Source organism: Clupea harengus, chromosome 17 (assembly GCF_900700415.2).
Source record: "Clupea harengus chromosome 17, Ch_v2.0.2, whole genome shotgun sequence".
Classification (NCBI taxonomy): domain Eukaryota; kingdom Metazoa; phylum Chordata; class Actinopteri; order Clupeiformes; family Clupeidae; genus Clupea; species Clupea harengus.
This window is the reverse complement of record NC_045168.1, coordinates 45001-55000: the sequence shown is the minus strand read 5'-3', so window position 1 is coordinate 55000 and position 10000 is coordinate 45001. Positions and strand designations below refer to the sequence as shown.

At 40.4% G+C, this 10000-nt stretch overlaps 1 protein-coding gene across 1 annotated transcript in view; it reads right to left on the bottom strand.

Annotated features, from left to right (window-relative positions):
* hacd1 (3-hydroxyacyl-CoA dehydratase 1) overlaps positions 1-10000 on the bottom strand; it is a 22786-nt gene that overhangs the window by 2183 nt on the left and 10603 nt on the right. The gene's annotated exons all lie outside the window — the stretch shown is intronic.

The window sequence follows — 10000 nt, the reverse complement described above, 5'->3', positions numbered from 1 at the left end:
GAGAGAGAGAGTTCTAGAATGCTGATCGTCAGATGGCAGCAGTTAAAATGAGCTCCTAAAAAAAACACCATTTTTTGCCAGAAAATGGTTGTTTCAAATACTCAAAGTACAGCAAACTAATTGGAAAGTCCAAGGGGACCACCTGAACAAGAACACTCAGAAGGTAGGAACCCTAAGAAACATCTAAACCTATCAAAGAAAAGACTCAAAGGATCTATCAAGCAAAATTAATAGCTGGTAGTATTAGCCTAACTGTCACTTCATGACATCATAATGGATACTGCAGTGGAGGTTAACCAGACAAGAGGAGAGGCATCTTTCAAAAATGAAGATGAGTTGCTAATTACCTATCCAGCTAATATAAAATCAGCTAAAGATAAGAAAAACATGAAAGAAGACATTATGAAAAAATATCCAGAGGTCCTTATCTCGGACTACAAGGGACCTGACGACAACAAGGTCCTGTGTAACCTCCTTTTCTTCACACAATATCCCACGGCATGGCACACCACCCTCTGTGCTGCTTGGAAATGTGTGAGGAAGGGAGAAATAAGTAAAGGAAGACAAATTACACTCCAGGGGGCTATGGACTTCAAACTTACAGTTAACCTGTATCACAACGGGACTGTAATGGTACAAGGATCCGAAGTGAGCCTCACACAATTTCAGAGAAAGTTCAAAGAAACACAAAAAAGATCCAGAAATAGAGACCACAGATAATTATTCAGGAGCTGAGACAAGCTCAAACAGTCAAAATAGACAACAAGATCCCACCACAGTCATATCCAATGACATATGCCTAAAGACCTATGACTCCCCCGGTACTAAAGGACTGAGAGACACCTTGGTTGAACTTGAACAGGACTACATAACCTTCAAAGAAGAAACCAACAACAACTTGCTGCAACTCCAGAGCCAAATGAGCCACCCAAGCATGGATGTGGTTGGACAACTTTGCCTGGCAGTTAAGCAGCTGGAAGAGGCCAACCAGGAGCTACGGCAGGAGGTGAGGACTCTGAAAGAGGAGCTGTTGAGGAGAGAGTGGCACAGACCGGGTGCTAGGGGACATCCCCTGGACTACAGGAGCAGAGAATTATCAGACAAAAATACCATCCCATCTGATGGCAACACCGAGTCTGCGCACGTGCCTGTACCTCCAGCTCTACCACCTCAAGCCAGCGAGCAGGAGGCCTACCCAGAGCCGCAAAAGAAGGAGGAGCTGTCGAGGAGGAAATGGCACAGCCAGGGTCCTTGGGGACAGCCCTTGGACCGCAGGAGCAGAGAGCTGTCCGACAAATCCACCATCCTGTCCGGCGATATCACCGACTCTGCCCACGTACCTGTCCCTCCAGCTCTACCACCTCAAGCCAGCCAGCACGAGGGGAACCAGGAGCAGCGGAAGGAGGAGGAGCTGTTGATGAAAGAGCGGCACAGACAGGGTCCTAGGGGATATCCCTTAAACTGCAAGGACAGAAAGCTAAGAAACTCTGTTGATGTGCCTGTACCTCCAGCGTCACCTCAAGACTTGCAACCTCACCTTCATCATCAAAGCAGCAGCCATTGCTGTCCAGCCTCGTCTTCATCGAACATCAGCCATGGCCAAAAAGGAATGAAGCCTGCAGCAATAACGAACAACATCTTCATCCTGTGTGACTCCAATGGGAACCACCTAGACCAAAAACGCCTTTTCCCAAGGAGCCACGCCAAGAAACTTTGGTGCCCAACCACACAAGCAGCTCAAGATATACTGCAAAAAGGCATCCAAAACTCATCGCACATAATCATCCACACAGGGACAAACGATTTCAGTGCAAGAAAGACTGATGTGGCAGAAGCATTAATCGGTATAGTTAAATCTGCCACTCAAAAATACCCAAATTATTTCCTCTTTACTCCAGTGTTAATTTCGTTGACGAAAACTATGACGAAAAATATTCGTTAACGACCTTTTTCCCGTGACTAAGACGAGACTAAGACGTGACGAAAATGGATCTTTATTAATAAAAACTATGACTAAATCTATTTTAACTTTCGTTGACGAGACGAGACGAAACGAAAATGTTGGTGGTTGACTAAGTCACAATTGTTTTTTTTTTCTAAACTTGTATGCACATCATTGGTTGAATGTTGCCCGGTCCTGTATCTATCCCTCCTCCACTCCCTGAGATGGCCAGATGCAAGTGACGCCCTATGGCTTAACGTTATGATGGCTGAAGTTCAAGCACTCGGTACTGGAAGACAAATAAGAATAGATATCTGGACAGTCTTAAATTATAACTTGACAGAAAATAAAACACTATGCACCGCAATAACCGGAGAGAAACCGTGTGGCTTCAAAATAGATGGGAAGAACACAACAAGAGGCACTTGAAAGCGCATAAGACAACCCTGCCATTTATGCCAAGGTAAATTAGCTAGTAACTGTCAATGATAATTAGCTAATGTTAACTAGTTATTCGAATATATTAGCCAACGTTAAGTTAACTTCAAAGGGGCAGTCGAGTGTATAGGTTGTGTCAGCTTGGATAACTAGCTAGTCATTTTCGATTGAAACCTCCCGTTTGGCTTGGCAAATGAGTTCCAAAACTTTTAGCTAGCTAACGTTGGCTAACTATGAGGTAGCATAGCTAAGTTATACTAGCTATCGATAACTAGCTAGTAAACACATTGCAGAATGGACTATAGGACAGGCCACGCATGACATTAATCAAGACAAAATAAATGAATATGTGATTGGTTTACATATCCTTGTCTATTTATGTAATTGTTATTAGCACTACTTTCAACTCTCAAACTATCCGTCTAGCTAAATACTGTATGTTGGTTATCAGATTGCACAGCAATTCATATGGAGGATATGTGGTTGATTTAACTAAGGCCAGGTAGGCATAGTAGTTGTATTGTGTTATCAGATCATTTGAATCTTCAAAATCTAGACTTGACATTCTCTTATATTTTAATGATAATACTGTTAATTAAGTATTGCCTTAAAATTATTATTTACATTGAATTCATCTGTAGGCATAGGAGATCTGTATCTTAGAGACTAATTGCATCCACAGTTTACGTACTGCAAGCTTGACTATTATGCAGTTGTAGACACAACACAAGGGGTCCCCAGGCCTGAGAAGGGATGGAAAGGAGTTTAATGTGACTATAAGATGGACTTAATTTTTTGTTTAATGTGACTAAAACTAGACTAAAATGTAATGAGACTTCGTAGACTAAAACTAGACTAAAATGTTCTGAGTTTTCGTCGACGAAAACTAGACTAAAACTAAGCAGGATAAAAATGACTAAAAGTGACTAAAACTAATATGCATTTTCGTCTAAAGACTAAGACTAAGACTAAATCTAAAATAGCTGCCAAAATTAACACTGCTTTACTCCCAAGACGTGACACACCAAAAAGTGTCATAGACCAAATTAATGCAAAACTTATGTCCTTCTGTGCTGGAATACTTAATGTAAAGATTGCACATCATAATAACATTACTGTTAACCATCTGTATGACAATGTGCACATCCACCTAGAAGGAATGAAGCTGTTTGCCAAAACCCTTAAAGACACAGCATTGAACAGAGAAAGACGTTTAGGCCTAAGCTCAGTGAATAGTGCCATAATCCCAGATGGACAGAGCTCAGTCCAGGCACATAGGCCTCCTTATGCTGCTGCTGTATCTAATAGAGATACAGATCTGTCTCAGATAAGGTCAATGCTGCGACTTATATGTGATAGTCTCTTAAATTAGTTAAATGTTAAAACTTGGGTTATTAGGTCTAATTATTGTACCGAGTAGAGAAACCATCATTAACTCTGGCAAACAATATTGTTGTAATGACATCTTTTAAAATTACCTGCTATAATGTTCAGGGAATACATTCTTCCTTATTTGGAGATAAGACTCGCAATGTTGATTTTGTAAATATTGTAAATAAATCTGACATATTGATAGCACTTGAAACTTGGAATAAAAATGGACAGGAACACTATTCCCTACCTAATTACAGAGAAATATATATACCCGCTATTAAACACACCAATGTTAAATGTGGCAGGAGCTGAGGAGGAATTATAGTTTGGTTCAGAGAATCTATTAAAAAGTATGTTCACATTGAGAGGAAGGGACCATCACATATATGGATCAAACTCTCAAAAGAACTCACTTTCTCCAATCATGACACGTACTTATGTGCCTTGTACATTCCTCCCTACGAATCACCATATTACTCCGAAAGCACATTTGAAAACTTAAAATCAGAGATCATTGCGTTTCAGTCAATCGGGAAAATACTCCTAATGGGAGACCTAAACGCTCGAACCGGAAACGACTTAGATTTCATTTACCCAGCTGGCCTAAAATATATAGAAACACTCCAACAAAACACCATTGTGAGTACATATAGACATACTTTCGATAACATACTCAATAAACATGGCAAGGAACTTTTACTAATTTGCAAAGACCTTGGCCTGTACATCGTCAACGGCAGAACAAGGGGAGACTCTCTGGGCAAATTCACCTACTGTTCATCCCTGGGAAGCAGTGTGGTGGACTACGCAATATCTGATTTAGACCCAAGCCAAATAAACAATTTCATGGTGATGCCACAGCTGCCTTTGTCAGACCATAGCCATATTACTATCAGCCTTAAGAAAAACCCTAACGTAGTTCAACAAAAAACAACACCAGCCTTACACCCACTCCCTGTAAAATACGCATGGAATAATGACAACCTAGAACAGTACATAACGCAACTAAACTCCATCCAAGTTGAAGATATGACTTACTCCTTCCTTTTTACCAAATTTGAAAACAGCAGGGAGAACATCAACTCAGCAGCCGAAAAAATTACAGAAATACTTTTAACTGCAGCTAAAAGGTCATTAAAAAAAGTCAAACACAGCACTACCAAAAAAAGTAAAATCAAGAATTCAAACAAAAACAAATGGTTTGACAAAGACTGTAAAAAATTGCGAAAAGAATTGAGATTAAGTTCAAACAATAAACACAGAAATCCTGCAAATCAAGAAATTCGAACACAATATCTTAACACCCTTCAGAAATACAAATCGCTTCTAAGACACAAAAAAAATTACCATATGAATGCCCAACTCAAAGAAATGGAGGACGCATTAGATCATAACTCCTTCTGGGAACACTGGAATAACTTTGACAAAACAAGAAAAGAAAAAGTCATCCCATTAGTTGATGGAAGAAAATGGACAGAACATTTTGAAAAATTGTACAAAAAAGATAACCTAAATTCTAAACAAAAACCTTAGAATCTCAGTTAAGAAAACTTGAAGAGACACAAAAGGACAGGCTAAATCAATTAGATTCCACTATAAAATTATCAGAATTGAACTCAAAATTAAAATCCCTCAAGAACAAAAAATCATGTGGCATAGATGGAGTGTACAACCAAATGCTAAAACACAGCACACCTAAATTAAGAGAGGCCACGTTAAAATTATTCAATTTAATCCTGTCTTCAGGCCATTTTCCAGAACAATGGAAGGTGAGCCACATCACTCCAATCCATAAAAAAGGTGACAAACTTAATCCTAATAATTATAGAGGCATCTCACAAGGCAGCAATTTAGGGAAAGTATTCTGTGGCATCCTGACCAATAGAATTCAAAAATGTATCCAGAACAACAATATAATAAATTCATCCCAGATTGGCTCAAAACAACAGAACAACCGACCATGTATACACTTTGCACACACTCATAGAGGAACATGTACAAAATGTTAAAAAAGGTAAAATATTTGGCTGCTTTATTGACTTTAGCAAAGCTTTCGACTCAGTATGGCACGATGGACTTATGTTGAAATTAATTGATAGTGGAATTGGAGGCAAAACGTATGACATCATTAAAGATATGTATAAAAACAATAGATGCTGTGTAAAAATTCACAACAGACTAACAGATTATTTTGATCAGACAAAAGGAGTTCGACAAGGCTGTTGCTTAAGTCCAACCTTATTCAATATATATATTAATGATTTGGCCACAAAAATTGAAAGATCTTCGTCCCCAGGTCTTAAACTTCTAAATAAATAAATTAAATGCCTGCTTTTTGCCGATGATCTCCTCCTACTCTCCCCGAGTCCAGAGGCGCTTCAGGAAAGTCTGAATATTATCAACGAATACAGTATAACATGGGCCCTTCCAATTAACCTGGATAAATCCAAAATCATTGTATTCCAAAAAAGACATTCCAAACACAATAATTATTACAGCTTCACAATTGGCGAAGAAAAACTGGAACAAGTAAAAAAATATTGTTATTTAGGACTAACGATTTCTTCAACTGGACTTTTTGATGGAGCAATAACAGATCTAACGGAAAAGGCAAGAAAAACCTATTACATGCTCAGGAAATCACTACTAAAATATAACCCCCCCATAAAACTCTGGCTAAAACTTTTTGATTCAATACTGAAACCAATATTACTGTATGGGAGTGAAGTTTGGGGAACTAAATTTAAAAATAAATTGGACACATGGGACAAAAGCCACCCCGAACTATTCCACTTGGAATTCTGCAAAAATATACTGGGTGTAAACAGGAGTTGCCCTAACATAGCGTGTAGAGCAGAGTTGGGAAGATACCCACTCCTTCTAGACATACAAAAGAGAGCAGCAAAATTCTGGAACCATCTGCAAATAAGCAAACCAGACAGGCACCACCACACTGCTGCCCAACTGAGGGATGGACACCCAGAGAGAGACCCCTTCAACTACCTTGTCCAAAAACATGGGCTCAGCAAGAAAGACTTAAGCATTGCCTCAAAACTAAAACAGTTAAAAGAAAGCTGTATAGAAAATTACACTAACTGCTGGAAGAATCAAATGAAAGAATCCAGCAAGCTAAATGTATACAGAACATTAAAAAAGGACTGCAAATTGGCACCATACTTAATCCAAATAAAAAATTATAAACAAAGAATTCTATTAACAAAGTACAGGCTCAGCGACCATAGTCTTGCAGTAGAAAAGGGGCGACACAGACAATGCTGGGTGGCTCCCGAAGGGAGACTATGCGTCCACTGCAATATTAACGCTGTCGAAAATGAGCCTCATTTTCTGACGGAATGTACAAAATACCACAATATAAGAAGTGCATATTACAAACAATTTGAATACATCCACCCAGGTTTCATAAACCTAACGAACCAACAAAAACTACCATTCCTCCTGGGGGTAATAGAGACCTGTAACATTTTAGCCTCCGAATATGTGCAGTCCTGCCACATCCTCCGAGAGCAGGCCATACCACCAATAAACATAGGCCTGAACTCATAGTGTTTTTATTTATTTATTTATTTATTAATTTTTTTGTATCTATTCTTATCTGTCTATGTTTTTTCTTTACGTAATTATTATAATTGTAATGTTTTTTATTTAAGCATTTTTATTTTATGTATTTTTATTTATTTTTTTATTATTTAATTAACTTATCTGTTCCTGTATTACCATTGTTGTTATTATTGTTGTTATTATTATTGTTCTTATTGTTTAAGTGCTTTGGCAACAGTGTACCATACATTCATGCCAATAAAGCCATTGAAAATTGAAAATTGAAATTGAGAGATGAGAGAGAGAGATGGAGAGAGCGAGAGATGGAGAGAGCGAGGAGAGAGAGAGAGCGAGAGATGGACAGAGAGAAAGAGAGAGATGAGAGAGAGAGAGAGAGAGATGGAGAGAGCGAGAGAGAGAGAGAGATGGAGAGAGAGGTGGAGAGAGAGAGAGAGAGAGATGGAGAGAGCGAGCGAGAGAGAGAGAGAGAGATGGAGAGAGAGGTGGAGAGAGAGAGAGAGATAGAGAGAGGGAGAGATGGAGAGAGCGAGAGAGAGAGAGAGCGAGAGATGGACAGAGAGAAAGAGAGAGAGATGAGAGAGAGAGAGAGATGGAGAGAGCGAGAGAGAGAGAGATGAGAGAGAGAGAGATGGAGAGAGCGAGAGATGGAGAGAGCGAGAGAGAGAGCGAGAGATGGACAGAGAGAAAGAGAGAGAGATGAGAGAGAGAAAGAGATGGAGCGAGAGAGAGAGAGAGAGATGGAGAGAGCGAGAGATGGAGAGAGCGAGAGAGAGATGGAGAGAGAGCAAGCGAGAGAGAGAGATGGAGAGAGAGGTGGACAGAGAGAGAGAGATGGAGAGAGAGAGAGAGATGGAGAGAGTGCAAGCGAGAGAGAGAGATGGAGAGAGAGGTGGACAGAGAGAGAGAGATGGAGAGAGAGAGAGATGGAGAGAGCGAGAGAGAGAGATGGAGAGAGTCTGTAAATAGGCATTTAGCCTACAGCCAAAATAGTAATTTCCACCATACTTCCAAGAGCAGATTTCCACCCAGACACCATACAAATGGTAAACGCAGCCATCTCCCGAGGATGTGCCCTCATGCCAAATGTCCACCTGGCACACCACCCCACTCTTGGTCTCCACAGCCTGCATGACCATGTCCACCTGGGGATGTGATCAGCATATTTGCGAGAACACTGAAAGATGTTGCCCTTGGCCGCAGTCTCAACAAAAAAGCCACCACGCCTCCCCAGGCCGCCAGATCCTCCCCCCCTGAACCCCATTACATCCACCATTCTATGCCCAGGACATACCACACAGCCCCAGCATGGAAGGCCTCGAAAACCCTGCAACCCGGCACAGACACCAAAAGCCCCACAATTTTTCAACCCAGCGCCCCACATGGCATCAGAAGCCCCCCGAGCAACTTAACCAACGATCCAGGCCGCCACACCAAGACCATCTGACTCAGCCACAACATCAGCAGCATCAGGAACTGGAGCACCAACCAACGTCCGTGCATCATGGTAACCACCCCATCCTCCCGGCAAGCTGGCATCAGGCCCTCATGCAGGCACCCCACAAGCTGGAGCAGCCAAGGCAACCCAGCTATGCTGCAGTGCTGAGTGAAGCAAACAGACCCAGCAAAAGCAAGCTGGAGGAGATCAGAGAACTGCTTGGCATCATATGCACACATCTGATGGACTAGTGTGAGTAATTTAGGATAACTGATGAACAAAAAAGGGACAAGGAATGTCAAAATTATTATTATTATTATATTAAAAAAAAAAAATTGTTGAGATGATGAATCTTGTTAAAAAATGTTGTTAAATCCTTCCATACAAATGAAATCTTTGACGGTTACACTATGGAATATTCAGGGTATTAAATCTTCGAGCTTTGGATTTAAAACTACAGCCCTGGAATTTAAGAAAAATATAAAAAACATGGATGTTATAATCCTTCAGAAAACATGGTGCAGAAACGGTGAAATGACTCTCTGCACCAACAGGTATTGTGAAATAGTCATTTCCATCTAGAAAAGACTCAAAAGTCACCCGTGGAGAGATTCAGGGGCAAAATTATTTGGTACAAAACTGAAATAGCAAATTTCATCACTACCAGCAAATAGAGGAGTCACATGTCTGGCTAAAAATCAACAAAAAACGAACACAGACTGAGAGCGACATTTTTCCTTTGTGCTCTTTACATTCCCCCCTCTGAATCTCCCTACTACAATGAGGAGATCTTTTGAGAATCTCCATAGTCAGATCAACGACTTCCAGGCCCAGGGAAAAGTGCTGATTCTGCGGTGACTTCAATGCTAGAACAGGATCTTCTACCTGACTTCACCTCAGATTGATGGCAATAACCACATACTTGGCAGCAGCTTCCCACAAGACCTGATGAACCTACACTTCCGTAACACTTCCGAACAAAATTATTAACAAAAATGGAAAATCACTTATAGAACTCTGTAAAAAACCTTGGTCTGTACATGCTCAATGGTAGGGTGCGAGGGGACTCCTTTGGGAGGTACACCTACAGCTCATCACTTGGCAGCTTCAACTGTTGATTATATGAATTACAGATTTGGATCCATTCACTTTCAGAGCATTTACGGTCAAACCACAAACCACCTTTGTCAGATCATAGTCAATCACGGTATATTTTAAAATTATCAAAAATA